Source organism: Delphinapterus leucas, chromosome 15 (genome assembly GCF_059928025.1).
Source record: "Delphinapterus leucas isolate spDelLeu-1000000601 "Yukka" chromosome 15, BTC_Dleu_Yukka2, whole genome shotgun sequence".
NCBI classification, from domain to species: Eukaryota; Metazoa; Chordata; class Mammalia; order Artiodactyla; family Monodontidae; genus Delphinapterus; species Delphinapterus leucas.
In genome coordinates this window covers 85,260,351-85,274,462 of record NC_143143.1, presented here as the reverse complement: position 1 = coordinate 85,274,462, position 14,112 = coordinate 85,260,351, and the positions used below count along the sequence as shown (strand labels likewise).

The following is a 14,112-nucleotide window of genomic DNA, read 5'->3' as shown; positions in this document are numbered from 1 at the left end:
TGGCCTCTCATTGCAGAGCACAGGCTCCAGACACAAAGGCTCAGTAGTTGTGGCTCATGGGCCCAGTTGCTCCGCGGCATGTGGGATCCTCTCAGACCAGGGCTCGAACCAGTGTCCCCTGCATTGGCAGGCAGACTCTCAACCACTGCACCGCCAGGGAAGCCCCCTCAAAGTGGATATTTTGATTCCATGTAAGTCTATTCAAAAACTTGATTAAGTTAGAGTCACTAATTCAGAATTTATAGGTGAGGTAAACTAAACCATGTGGAATGTTCATGAGAGATGCAGGTCGTACACCCTTAATGCTGGCTCTGAAAATGTTGATCAAGAAAGACAGTGTGGGGCTTCCCTGGTGGCGCAGTGGTTGAGAGTCCGCCTGCCAATGCAGGGGACAGGGGTTCGTGCCCCGGTCCGGGAAGATCCCACATGCTGCGGAGTGGCTGGGCCCGTGAGCCATGGTCGATGAGCCTGCGCGTCCGGAGCCTGTGCTCCGCAACGGGAGAGGCCACAACAGTGAGAGGCCCGCGTACCGCAAAAAATAAAATAAAATAAAATAAAAAGAAACACAATGTGTTGGCCTCCAGAGATCCGGAGAGGGGCTGGGGAATGCGAGTGAAGGGTTCCACTTTTATATTTGCTTTAAGTTGAAGAAAATTAGTATTTTAATATTTTAAAAAGCAAACAAATTTTCAACATTTAAAACTAACTGAGCAAGAAGCCAGTTTCCCATATGGCAGTCCTTCTCAGTTAGGCTGTGACTCACTCGGCTGGTGACTCTGGGCTTCACCTGCCTCATGTCTTAGGTGAGTCAGAGCTAGAAGATGTCAAGTTTCTCTGTTCTGTGTATCCACAATTCCGGGGAAGATCATCAGTATTCCTGTGTCCTTAGAAGTGCAGTAATACCTTATGGCCACAAGGTGGCAGCTCCCAGCTCCATGTAAGCTGAAATGAAGAAAGTGATGGTGAGATAAAAGTTTCTTGATTAAAAGGAAGGTAAGGGTGAGAACTAATTATCTAGACTCTACATTCACACCTTGGGTGTTGAGGGGTGCCCAACCCACCTCAAGTTCTCGGTGTTTTGTTTTTTTTTTTTACATCTTTGTTGGAGTATAATTGCTTTACAATGGTGTGTCAGTTTCTGCTTTATAACAAAGTGAATCAGTTATACATATATCCCCATATCTCTTCCCCCTTGCGTCTCCCTCCCTCCCACCCTCCCTATCCCACCCCTCTAGGTGGTCACAAAGCACAGAGCTGATCTCCCTATGCTAAGCGTCTGCTTCCCACTAGCTATCTATTTTACTTTTGGTAGTGTATATATGTCCATGCCACTCTCACTTTGTCACAGCTTACCCTTCCCCCTCCCCATATCCTCAAGTCCATTCTCTAGTAGGTCTGCGTCTTTATTCCTGTCTTACCCCTAGGTTCTTCATGAAATTTTTTTTCTTAAATTCCATATATATGTGTTAGCATACGATATTTGTCTTTCTCTTTCTGACTTACTTCACTCTGTATGACAGACTCTAGGTCCAACCACCTCATTACAAATAGCTCAATTTCGTTTCTTTTTATGGCTCTGTAATATTCCATTGTATATACGTGCCACATCTTCTTTATCCATTCATGCGATGATGGGCACTTAGGTTGTTTCCATCTCCGGGCTATTGTAAATAGAGCTGCAATGAACATTTTGGTACATGACTCTTTTTGAATTTTGGTTTTCTCAGGGTATATGCCCAGTAGTGGGATTGGTGGGTCATATGGTAGTTCTATTTGTAGTTTTTTAACGAACCTCCATACTGTTCTCCATCATGGCTGTACCAATTCACATTCCCACCAGCAGTGCCAGAGTGTTCCCTTTTTCCCACACCCTCTCCAGCATTTATTGTTTCTAGATTTGTTGATGATGGGCATTCTGACTGGTGTGAGATGATATCTCATTGTAGTTTTGATTTGCATTTCTCTAATGATTAATGATGTTGAGCATGCTTTCATGTGTTTGTTGGCAGTCTGTATGTCTTCTTTGGAGAAATGTCTATTTAGGTCTTCTGCCCATTTTTGGATTGGGTTGTTTGTTTTTTTGATATTGAGCTGCATGAGCTGCTTGTAAATTGTGGAGATTAATCCTTTGTCAGTTACTTCATTTGCAAATATTTTCTCCCATTCTGAGGGTTGTCTTTTGGTCTTGTTTATGGTTTCCTTTGCTGTGCAAAACCTTTGAAGTTTCATTAGGTCCCATTTGTTTATTTTTGGTTTTATTTCCATTTCTCTAGGAGATGGGTCAAAAAGGATCTTGCTGTGATGTATGTCATAGAGTGTTCTGCCTATGTTTTCCTCTAGAGTTTGATAATTTCTGGCCTTACATTTAGGTCTTTAATCCATTTTGAGTTTATTTTTGTGTATGCTGATAGGGAGTGCTCTGATCTCATACTTTTACATGTACCTGTCCAGTTTTCCCAGCACCACTTATTGAAGAGGCTGTCCTTTCTCCACTGTACATTCCTGCCTCCTTTATTAAAGATAAGGTGACCATATGTGTGTGGATTTATCTCTGGGCTTTCTATCCTGTTCCAATGATCTATCTTTCTGTTTTTGTGTCAGTACCATACTGTCTTGATTACTGTAGCTTTGTAGTATAGTCTGAAGTCAGGGAGCCTGATTCCTCCAGCTCCGTTTTTCATTCTCAAGATTGCTTTGGCTATTCGGGGTCTTTTGTGTTTCCATACAAATTGTGAAATTTTTTGTTCTAGTTCTGTGAAAAATGCCAGTGGTAGTTTGATAGGGATTGCATTGAATCTATAGATTGCTTTGGGTAGTAGAGTCATTTTCACAATGTTGATTCTTCCAATCCAAGAACATGGTATATCTCTCCATCTATTTGTATCATCTTTAATTTCTTTCATCAGTGTCTTATAATTTTCTGCATACAGGTCTTTTGTCTCCTTAGGTAGGTTTATTCCTAGATATTTTATTCTTTTTGTTGCAGTGGTAAATGGGAGTGTTTTCTTGATTTCACTTTCAGATTTTTCATCATTAGTGTATAGGAATGCCAGAGATTTCTGTGCATTAATTTTGTATCCTGCTACTTTACCAAATTCATTGATTAGCTCTAGTAGTTTTCTGGTAGCATCTTTAGGATTCTCTATGTATAGTATCATGTCATCTGCAAACAGTGACAGCTTTACTTCTTCTTTTCCGATTTGGATTCCTTTTATTTCCTGATTGCTGTGGCTGATTGCTGTGGCGAAAACTTCCAAAACTATGTTGAATAAGAGTGGTGAGAGTGGGCAACCTTGTCTTGTTCCTGATCTTAGTGGAAATGCTTTCAGTTTTTCACCATTGAGGATGATGTTGGCTGTGGGTTTGTCATATATGGCCTTTATTATGTTGAGGAAAGTTCCCTCAATGCCTATTTTCGGCAGGGTTTTTATCATAATTGGGTGTTGAATTTTGTCGAAAGCTTTCTCTGCATCTATTGAGATGATCATATGGATTTTCTCCTTCAATTTGTTAATATGGTTTATCACATTGATTGATTTGCATATATTGAAGAATCCTTGCATTCCTGGAATAAACCCCACTTGATCATGGTGTATGATCCTTTTAATGTGCTCTTGGATTCTATTTGCTAGTATTTTGTTGAGGATTTTTGCATCTATGTTCATCAGTGATATTGGCATGTAGTTTTCTTTCTTTGTGACATCCTTGTCTGGTTTTGGTATCGAGGTGATGGTGGCCTCATAGAATGAGTTTGGGAGTGTTCCTCCCTCTGCTATATTTTGGAAGAGTTTGAGAAGGATAGGTGTTAGCTCCTCTCTAAATGTTTGATAGAATTCGCCTGTGAAGCCATCTGGTCCTGGGCTTTTGTTTGTTGGACGATTTTTAATCACAGTTTCAATTTCAGTGCTTGTGATTGGTCTGTTCATATTTTCTATTTCTTCCTGATTCAGTCTTGGCACGTTGTGCATTTCTAAGAATTTGTCCATTTCTTCCAGGTTGTCCATTTTATTTGCATAGAGTTGCTTATAGTAATGTCTCATGATCTTTTGTATTTCTGCAGTGTCAGTTGTTACTTCTCCTTTTTCATTTCTAATTCTATTGATTTGAGTCTTCTCCCTTTTTATCTTGAGTCTGGCTAGTGGTTTTTCAATTTTGTTTATCTTCTCAAAGAACCAGCTTTTAGTTTTATTGATCTTTGCTATCGTTTCCTTCATTTCTTTTTCATTTATTTCTGATCTGATTTTTATGATTTCTTTCCTTCTCCTAACTTTGGGGTTTTTTTGTTCTTCTTTCTCTAATTGCTTTAGGTGCAAGGTTAGGTTGTTTATTCGATATGTTTCCTGCTTCTTAAGGTGGGATTGTATTGCTATAAACTTCCCTCTTAGAACTGCTTTTGCTGCATCCCATAGGTTTTCGGTCGTCGTGTCTCCATTGTCATTTGTTTCTAGGTATTCTTTGATTTCCTCTTTGATTTCTTCAGTGATCACTTCGTTTTTAAGTAGTGTATTATTTAGCCTCCATGTGTTTGTATTTTTTATAGATCTTTTCCTGTAATTGATATCTAGTTTCATAGCGTTGTGGTCGGAAAAGATACTTGATACAATTTCAATTTTCTTAAATTTACCAAGGCTTGATTTGTGACCCAAGATATAATCTATCCTGGAGAATGTTCCATGAGCACTTGAGAAAAATGTGTATTCTGTTGTTTTGGGATGGAATGTCCTATAAATATCAATTAAGTCCATCTTGTTTAATGTATCATTTAAAGCTTGTGTTTCCTTATTTATTTTCATTTTGGATGATCTGTCCATTGGTGAAAGTGGAGTGTTAAAGTCCCCTACTATGAATGTGTTAGTGTCGATTTGCCCTTTTATGGCTGTTAGTATTTACCTTATGTACTGAGGTGCTTCTATGTTGGGTGCATAAATATTTACAATTGTTATATCTTCTTGGATCGATCCCTTGATCATTATGTAGTGTCCTTCTTTGTCTCTTCTAATAGTCTTTATTTTCAAGTCTATTTTGTCTGATATGAGAATTGCTACTCCAGCTTTCTTTTGGTTTCCATTTGCGTGGAATATCTTTTTCCATCCCCTCACTTTCAGTCTGTATGTGTCTCTAGGTCTGAAGTGGGTCTCCTGTAGACAGCATATATATGGTCTTGTTTTTGTATCCATTCAGCCAATCTGTGTCTTTTGGTGGGACCATTTAGTCCATATACATTTAAGGTAATTATCGATGTGTATGTTCCTATTCCCATTTTCTTAATTGTTTTGGGTTCGTTATTGTAGGTCTTTTCCTTCTCTTGTGTTTCTTGCCTAGAGAAGTTTCTTTAGCAGTTGTTGTAGAGCTTGTTTGGTGGTGTTGAACTCTCTCGGCTTTTGCTTGTCTGTAAAGGTTTTAATTTCTCCATCAAATCTGAATGAGATCCTTGCTGAGTAGAGTAATCTTGGTTGTAGGTTTTTCTCCTTCATCACTTTAAATATGTCCTGCCAGTCCCTTCTGGCTTGCAGAGTTTCTGCTGAAAGATCAGCTGTTAACCTTATGGGGATTCCCTTGTGTGTTATTTGTTGTTTTTCCCTTGCTGCTTTCAATATGTTTTCTTTGTATTTAATTTTTGACAGTTTGATTAGTATGTGTCTTGGCTTATTTCTCCTTGGATTTATCCTGTATGGGACTCTCTGTGCTTCCTGGACTTGATTAACTATTTCCTTTCCCATATTAGGGAAGTTTTCAACTATAATCTCTTCAAATATTTTCTCCGTCCCTTTCTTTTTCTCTTCTTCTTCTGGAACCCCTATAATTTGAATGTTGGTGCGTTTAATGTTGTCCCAGAGGTCTCTGAGACTGTCCTCAGTTCTTTTCCTTCTTTTTTCTTTATTCTGCTCTGTAGTAGTTATTTCCACTATTTTATCTTCCAGGTCACTTATCCGTTCTTCTGCCTCAGTTATTCTGCTATTGATCCCATCTAGAGTATTTTTAATTTAATTTATTGTGTTGTGCATCATTGCTTGTTTCATCTTTAGTTCTTGTAGGTCCTTGTTAAATGTTTCTTGCATTTTGTCTATTCTATTTCCAAGATTTTGCATCATCTTTACTATCATTATTCTGAATTCTTTTTCAGGTAGACTGTCTATTTCCTCTTCATTTGTTCGGTCTGGTGGGTTTTTATCTTGCTCCTTCATCTGCTGTGTGTTTTTCTGTCTTTTCATTTTGCTTAACTTACTGTGTTTGGGGTCTCCTTTTTGCAGGCTGCAGGTTCATACTTCCCATTCTTTTTGGTGTCTGTCCCCAGTGGCTAAGGTTGGTTCAGTGGGTTGTGTAAGCTTCCTGGTGGAGGGGACTAGTGCCTGTGTTCTGGTGGATGAGGCTGGATCTTGTCTCTCTAGTGGGCAGGTCCACGTCTGGTGGTGTGTTTTGGGGTGTCTGTGGACTTATTATGATTTTAGGCAGCCTCTCTGCTAATGGGTGGGATTTTATTACTGTCTTGCTAGTTGTTTGGCATATGGTGTCCAGCACTGTAGCTTGCTGGTCGTTGAGTGAAGCTGGGTGCTGGTGTTGAGATGGAGATCTCTGCGAGATTTTTGCTGTTTGATATTATGTGGAGCTGGGAGGTCTCTTGTGGACCAGTGTCCTGAAGTTGGCTCTCCCACCTCAGAGGCGTAGCACTGACTCCTGGCTGCAGCACCAAGAGCCTTTCATCCACACAGCTCAGAATAAAAGGGAGAAAAAGTAGAAAGAAAGAAAGAAAGAAAGAAAGAAAGAAAGAAAGAAAGAAGAAAAGGAAGGAAGAAAGAAGGGAGGGAGGGAGGAAGGAAGGAAGGAAAGAAAGAAAGAAGATAAAATAAAATACAGTTATTAAAATAAAAATAATTATTAGGAAAAAGCATTTTTTTAAAGAAAAAACAAACAAAAAACAAAAACAAAATAAACAAACAAAAAACAGACGGATAGAACCCTAGAACAAATGGTGGAAGCAAAGCTATACAGACAAAATCTCACACAGAAGCATACACATACACACTCACAAAAAATCATAAATCTTGCTCTCAAAGTCCACCTCCTCAATTTGGGATGACTCGTTGTCTATTCAGGTATTCCACAGATGCAGGTACATCAAGTTGATTGTGGAGCTTTAATCCGCTGCTCCTGAGGCTGCTGGGAGAGATTTCCCTTTCTCTTCTTTGTTCTCACAGCTCCTGGGGCTCAGCTTTGGATTTCGCCCCGCCTCTGCGAGGGCGTCTGTTCTTCGCTCAGACAGGACGGGGTTAAAGGAGCCGCTGATTCGGGGGCTCTGGCTCACTCAGGCCGGGGGGAGGGAGGGGCGCGGAGTGCGGGGCGGGCCTGCGGCGGCAGAGGCCGGCGTGACGTTGCACCAGCCTGAGGCGTGCTGTGCGTTCTCCCGGGGGAGTTGTCCCTGGATCCCGGGACCCTGGCGGTGGCGGGCTGCACAGGCTCCCGGGACGGGAGGTGTGGAGAGTGACCTGTGCTCGCACACAGGCTTCTTGGTGGCGGCAGCAGCAGCCTTAGCGTCTCATGCCTGTCTCTGGGGTCCACGCTTTTAGCCGCGGCTTGTGCCCGTCTCTGGAGCTCCTTTAAGCAGCGCTCTTAATCCCCTCTCCTCACGCACCAGGAAACAAAGAGGCAAGAAAAAGTCTCTTGCCTCTTCGGCAGCTCCAGACTTTTCCCCGGACTCCCTCCCGGCCAGCCGTGGCGCACTAACGCCCTGCAGGCTGTGTTCACGCCGCCAACCCCCGTCCTCTCCCTGCGATTCGACCGAAGCCCGAGCCTCAGCTCCCAGCCCCGCCCGCCCCGGCGGGGGAGCAGACAAGCCTCTCGGCTGGTGAGTGCCGGTCGGCACCGATCCTCTGTGCGGGAATCTCTCCGCTTTGCCCTCCGCACCCCTGTGGCTGCGCTCTCCTCCGCGGCCCGAAGCTTCCCCCTCCGCCACCCGCAGTCTCCGCCCGCAAAGGGGCTCCTAGTGTGTGGAAACCTTTCCTCCTTCACAGCTCCCTCCCACTGGTGCAGGTCCCGTCCCTATCTTTTTGTCTCTGTTTATTCTTTTTTCTTTTGCTCTACCCAGGTATGTGGGGACTTTTTTGCCTTTTGGGAGGTCTGAGGTGTTCTGCCAGCGTTCAGTAGGTGTTCTGTAGGAGTTATTCCATGTGTATATGTATTTCTGGTGTATCTGCTAGTGTTGGAGGGTCTCCTACAGAGGTGGAGGGTGGCTCTGTTTCACCGTGGGGACAAGGACACTGGCAGCAGAAGTTCTGGGAAGTACTCCTTGGCGTGAGCCCTCCAAGAGTCTTCTCAGTGTTTTTTATAATGATAAACGCATCGTGAGTGCATCTAAGCAAGGATTTTGTCTTGAATTATCCCTGTCAATCAGGGTTCCTACAATTGCCAGGCACTCACTGAGTTTCATTTTCAGAGGTGTTAGTCAAGACAACTGAAACATGTTCGTCTATCATCTTTTCAGGGAAAAGCATGTTTCGTGGGAGGTTTCTACCGGCCCAGGAAGCGGTGAGTAGAGTCGTTAACTGAGAATAAAGAAGCAGTAGTTCACAACGTTCTAAAAAGAGACACCAACAGTTAGGACCAGACACCTCAGCGTTCCCCCAAATGGCAGGACTGACCCTGTGGCCCACAACCTGCGCCACAGCCCAGTCTCCTGGTCCCAGCCCACCCACTGGTGAGGAGTCCAGCGGGGCGGGTGTCAGCTGGCTTCCTTGGGCCTCATTTGCAGTGAGAGCTGATCCCACCTTCCCTGCTGCAGAGGATAGGATGCTTTCTTTCCACTTCAGGAAATCGGTGAGTTGGATTCTTCCTGTGAATGGGACGGGAGCTTCCTGAGAATCACCGGTCAAGCACGAGGGTCGCTGCAAGCCAAGGCCCTGGCGTCCCATCCTGGCTTAGACTTGCGCTCGGACAGTGGCTGGTTGGCCGAGCCCTGTGCCCAGCTGAGTTGAAGGGCCTTGTGGTGGCCAGCAGGACTCAGAGAAGGATAACGGAAAAGTGCCCATCACTTCCTCCGTTGAGTGTGGCGAGGAAACTGAATTTCTCCCGTTAGTCAAGTCAACATCAAAGAAGGGAAATGGTCGGGTATGAGCCTTCTTCCTGCCCCCGCAGTGGGATGCTGCTGGTCGGGGGTGGGGGGACACCTCATATGCATAGAGGAGTCCAGAGTCGGACATTTGGACGCCTTCTCCACGGAGGTGAGACAACCTAAGCGACCACCTGGAAACAGAGAAGAAGGAGGGAAGGAAGGTGTCCCAGTGGGACCCACAGCCATGCCGTCCTGTGCTGGTGGGAGCTAGAGAGAAGAGGGGAGAGTCTGTTTCTTCATAGTCAGGGGAAAAGCTTAACTTCTGAGAACAGTCTCCAAGGGACAAAACAGAAAACAACCCAAGGAAGGGCTGTGCTTCCAGAAATGGGGAAGTGGTTCCCACAAGCCCAGCCTTGCCTTATAGAATGATCACCTTTCAACAAAACATAAAACAACAACTGCCTGGAACCTCTGGAGAGAGACCAAAGGTGCAGAAACTAAAGGGAACCAGGTGCCCGGAAAAGGACGGACAGATGGAGGATGGACAGATGGGCCGAGAGCCAGGTGTTCACGCAGGATCTGGGTACTGAGCGTGTGGGTGTTCCCTGCACAGTTCTTTCAAATTTTCTGTATGTTCAAAATTTTTTACAATACAATATTGGTGAAAAAAGTCACTGGAGTGAATTTGACTCCAGCAGTAAAAAATAAAATTAAATTAAATTTAAAAATCCAAGTTATTATTAAGTGTAGTTTTACTCCAATGTTAATATCACGTATCCAGTTGTAGCCCAATATCTAACACACATACGGGGGAACACATCTAATGTGTTAGATTTCATGAGAGAATAAAATAATTCATCACTTGTATTTCCTGACTTATTTTCAGTGACTCACAAATGTTTGTCTCCTATATGGGTGCTTTGTAGTCACATAGGTTGATCAGAAGTGGTCCCTTATGTTTTAGTATTTTGAGTCCGCCACCAAGAGCTGGCCAGAAAATTTCCTTTGAGAGATTTTAATCTCTTGCCCCTATTTGTTCAACTAATCACTGTAGATGAACAGTTGAGGGGGGGGAATGCTGCCAAATACAACAGATTGGAGCGTTTTTCGCTTTGTGCAAGTATTCTGATAGTAGAATCACCAAGCTCTTTCTTCAGTTGTTTATGTATGTAAATGTTTTTATGCTTTTTTAGGGAAGAAGAAGGGAGATAAAGATTTGAGGCTATTTACTTTGTCTCCCCACATAAGCTATCCTGTTGAGGTAAAAATATATGCTTCTTTTTTAAATTAGAATATTTTCAGTTAAACTTGGTAGATCATTCATTATTGCAGAAGACCTGTTAGCAAAAAGCATTTCATTTCAGTATTTAGAAAATTGAACAACATAGGAAAAGGACCAAGCCTTCCTTTTCTTTCTGTTTCCTTTATTAAGATGGACATCTCCAGAGAGATGAGTTCAGAGGAAAACCTTGGTGACAGGAAGTGGTGACCCTACCAAACCTGGCCAAAATGTTGAATGAAGAATGTGAAAAAGTCAGCTGAAGGGAGGGTGAGTTCTCTAAACCTGGAGTTTAAAAATAGAAGAGTGTGGATGTAAGAAAAACATACTCAAGGTGGATGTGTTCTGAGAAACCTCCACTCCTTCATACCCACCTGTGGCACAGGTCATCAGAGCCATGAAGCATGCAGGTTAGTGTCCTATTTTCTTTTTTATTGAAGTATAGTTGATGTACAATATTAATAAGTTACAGGTGATTCACAATTTTTAAAGATTATATTCCATTTATAGTTATTATAAAATATTGGCTATATTCCCTACATATATCCTTTTAGCTTATTTTATACATAACAGCTTGTACCTCTGAATCCCCTACCCTATATTACCCCTCTCCCCACTGCTAACCACTTGATTGTTCTCTACATCTGTGAGTCGGCTTCTTTTTTGTTATAGTCACCAGTTTGTTATATTTCTTAGATTCCACATGTAAGTGATATCATTCAGTATTTGTCTTTCTCTGTCTGACTTATTTCACTTAGCATAATGCCCTTCAGGTCCATCCATGTTGTTGCAAAGGGCAAAATTTCCTTCTTTTTGATGGCTGAGTAGTGACCTATTCTTGAGGTGAAGAGCCAGCTAAGTGCCTTTAAGCCCTGGAGAAAGTAGACAGGGGTAAGCAAAAGACTTTGTTAGTGGCCAAAGCATGAGAGGGGACTGGTCCAGCAGGTGAAATGCTGTCAAAGCAGCCACTTCAACCTTGCAGACTTTAAGTGCCATAAAGGCAGTTTTCTCAAACTTTAACCTCCAAAGATGTTGTTAAAACACAGACTCTGATTCTGGAAGCCAGCGTTTACCTTTACCCTTGTGAGTGCCAACTTAAAAAAAAAAAAAAGCACAATGTGAGAGTCGTGAGTTAAGTTGTACTGGGGGCAAAATGAGGACTGTAGCCTGGGAGACAGCATCTCAGAGAGCTCTGAGAAATCGCTCCAAAGAGGTTGGGGGGAAGGTCAGTATAGATGTGATTTTGGTGAAGGGGGAGTACATGCAGTCAAACACATATCTTTTGGCAGAAGGTTTCTGCTAGTCACGAGGAGCAGACGTCACCATGAAGGATTTTAGTGCTTTTCTAGATACGAGGAGATACAAGAAGTGGGTTCATAAAATTGGCTCCTGGAAATATCTAACTGTCTGAAGACCTGTTTTGCCAGTTTTTCCCAGAGCACAGAGTCCCTCATTTCTGCTCTCCACCCTGAGCTCCTTTCAGGGGGTGTCGAAGGTCAGCAGCCACAGCAACATGTGATTTAATCCTTGTAGAGGTGGATGGCAAGTGCCCATGGCAAGGGCCAATTCGTGGTTGACATGGGGAAGGAGAAATAATGTTCCCCCTACCCTCTAGCCTCTTGGCTGAGATCCCTTGTAATAAGAGACAGATTAACACAAGGAAAACCAACAGAAGTTGAATAACCTGTATGCTCCCTGCGTACATGGGAGACACCCAGGAAAAGTGAGGAACTCCCAGACACGGCCCAGCCGCCATAAATACCATCTCCAGCTAAAGACAAAAGATGTTGGATTTGGGAGAGCGAGTGAAAGGAAGTTGTCAGGAAAAGCACAGGAAACGGGAGTATAGTTGTTATGCAGGTTTAACTCCTGCCTTAATATAAGAGTTGATAAGACTGATAAGAATTTCTAGATTTAGTTCATCCTCCTCTTCCAGGCACAGAGAGGAAGACACCCTTACAGATGGAGATTTCCCTTAACAATGTAAATGTGTTTTTACAAAAGGGTAACGACTCAGTTTTCAAAGCCTCTCCATTGTCTGCTGTTTCTCAAAAATGATCAGCCTAAAAAAATCCTCATGCCAAAGAGGCATATTTTGTGGCGGCAAGTTCTGCCCCCCTCCACCCTCTTAGGGTTATTTTTGGCTGGGCCTGACAGCTACATTGACATGAGACAGATTAACAGGAGAAAAGCACGCCAATGTATTCAACACGAGTCTTCCAGGACCCAGAAGACTTCATAAAGAATGAAGACCCAGAGAAATGGTGACACTAACTTGCTTTTATATTAGGTTGAACAAAGTGGGCAATTGTCGAAAAGTGATTTACACGATGTGGACGACTAGAGGAAGTTAAGAATCATTTGAACAAATCAAGTTTGTGTAGAGTTCTCTCGGTCTCAACTTCTCATCCCTGACGATGAAAAACGTTACTTTCCTCCTGGTATAAGGAGCACATCTTTCATAGAGGAATTTAATTTCCTGCTTTTAAGAGAATGCAGAAAGGTAGGAGTGTTTTTTCTTGTACTTGCTGTTTTTCAAGTGCCTTTAACTCAAAATCATCCAAATGCCAGAGCGACGTGTTTCGGGGTGGTGTGTTCTGAACTCCTTCACCATTAGTGGGTCTGAAGTGGGGCTCACAATACGAGGAGTAAGGCCTAAAATTGTGCTAGCTGAATGGGATCGAAAGTTAAATATGCATCATTAGTTTTCTCTAAAATATCATGCAAGCTGGGACAGTTATATGTACGACTCTCCCATTTTTAAATTTCCATATATATTTTCCAGTGTTATCACAGTTAATTCCTTAAATACCAAATTGCTGAGGACAGATATACGATTGGTATTTTTTGAAACAGGGTCTCTGAAGATTTTTATAAACGAATGATTTATGTTCCTTCATGGAGCATTGTCTCTATGCTATAAATAGTGTTTTATGATATCAAAGTCGATGCAGGGAGGCTTTTGAACTGAGGTGGTTTTAACCCCTTCTTCGCCTACCTAAGCAGACCAAACCCTAAGCGGAATATTTCCTGCAAATGCCTCAAGAGCAGGAAAAACAACCCAGTCACCAGCAGCCAGTCAGGCTTTCCCAAATGGCACGACCACCTAAGCCACAGCCAATCAAATGATTTCCTTGCTTCTGCATCCTCTATAAAATTTTCCGCCCTCAGCTCCTGTCTGGGAAGTAAGTAGTGCTCCGAACCTCTAAGGCTTTGCTGCTGCTCAATTTGAATGGATTTTTGCTCAAATCAATCCTTAAATCTTTCAAAGAGAAAAGTCTTAATCTTCTTGTGTCTGAAATCAAACAGTCCTCCCCACTCCCCATGTCTTTTTGATTACAAGAAAAATGTCTCCATTTGGGCAGAAGGCATTCACAGAACCGGTTCAGTGCTTCCCGAAAAGGTTTAGATGCCACCTCGTGGATAAGAAAAGAGCCGCATCCAAAGATAATCTACCATTTTCTGTACAAACAAATGATTTAAAACCTCCAGCATGGTTAACTTTCAAGTTATCAAAAAATTATGTGTAAACCCCGTTAAAAACAAGACAGCAGGCCCCAAATGAGTCGCTTACGCTAAGCCCCACTTCACCAAACCGAGACTTAGTTTCAGCTCTCCCCAGACGGAATCTTCAGCCAGTCTGTCGGAACAGCCTAGTCGGGACTCGTTCAGTCGCCTGCCTGGTCCGCCCCCTGCCATCCTGGCCCCTAAAGGAAGGCGACCTTGACACAACCAATCTGCTTTTCGCTGGTGTAACTTTCTTGACGGCTCCCTTCTGCCTGTAGTT

The 14,112-nt window shown here is 42.9% G+C and overlaps 1 long non-coding RNA gene across 1 annotated transcript in view; it reads left to right on the top strand.

Annotated features, from left to right (window-relative positions):
• The window catches only part of LOC111186703 (uncharacterized), a 30,706-nt gene that overhangs the window by 11,760 nt on the left and 4,834 nt on the right, over nt 1–14,112 (top strand). The window contains exons 3-7 of the long non-coding RNA XR_016387954.1: nt 8,480–8,523; nt 8,805–9,629; nt 10,240–10,307; nt 10,479–10,735; nt 12,616–12,828. This is a non-coding gene — a long non-coding RNA (uncharacterized LOC111186703). The remainder of the gene's footprint in view (nt 1–8,479; nt 8,524–8,804; nt 9,630–10,239; nt 10,308–10,478; nt 10,736–12,615; nt 12,829–14,112) is intronic.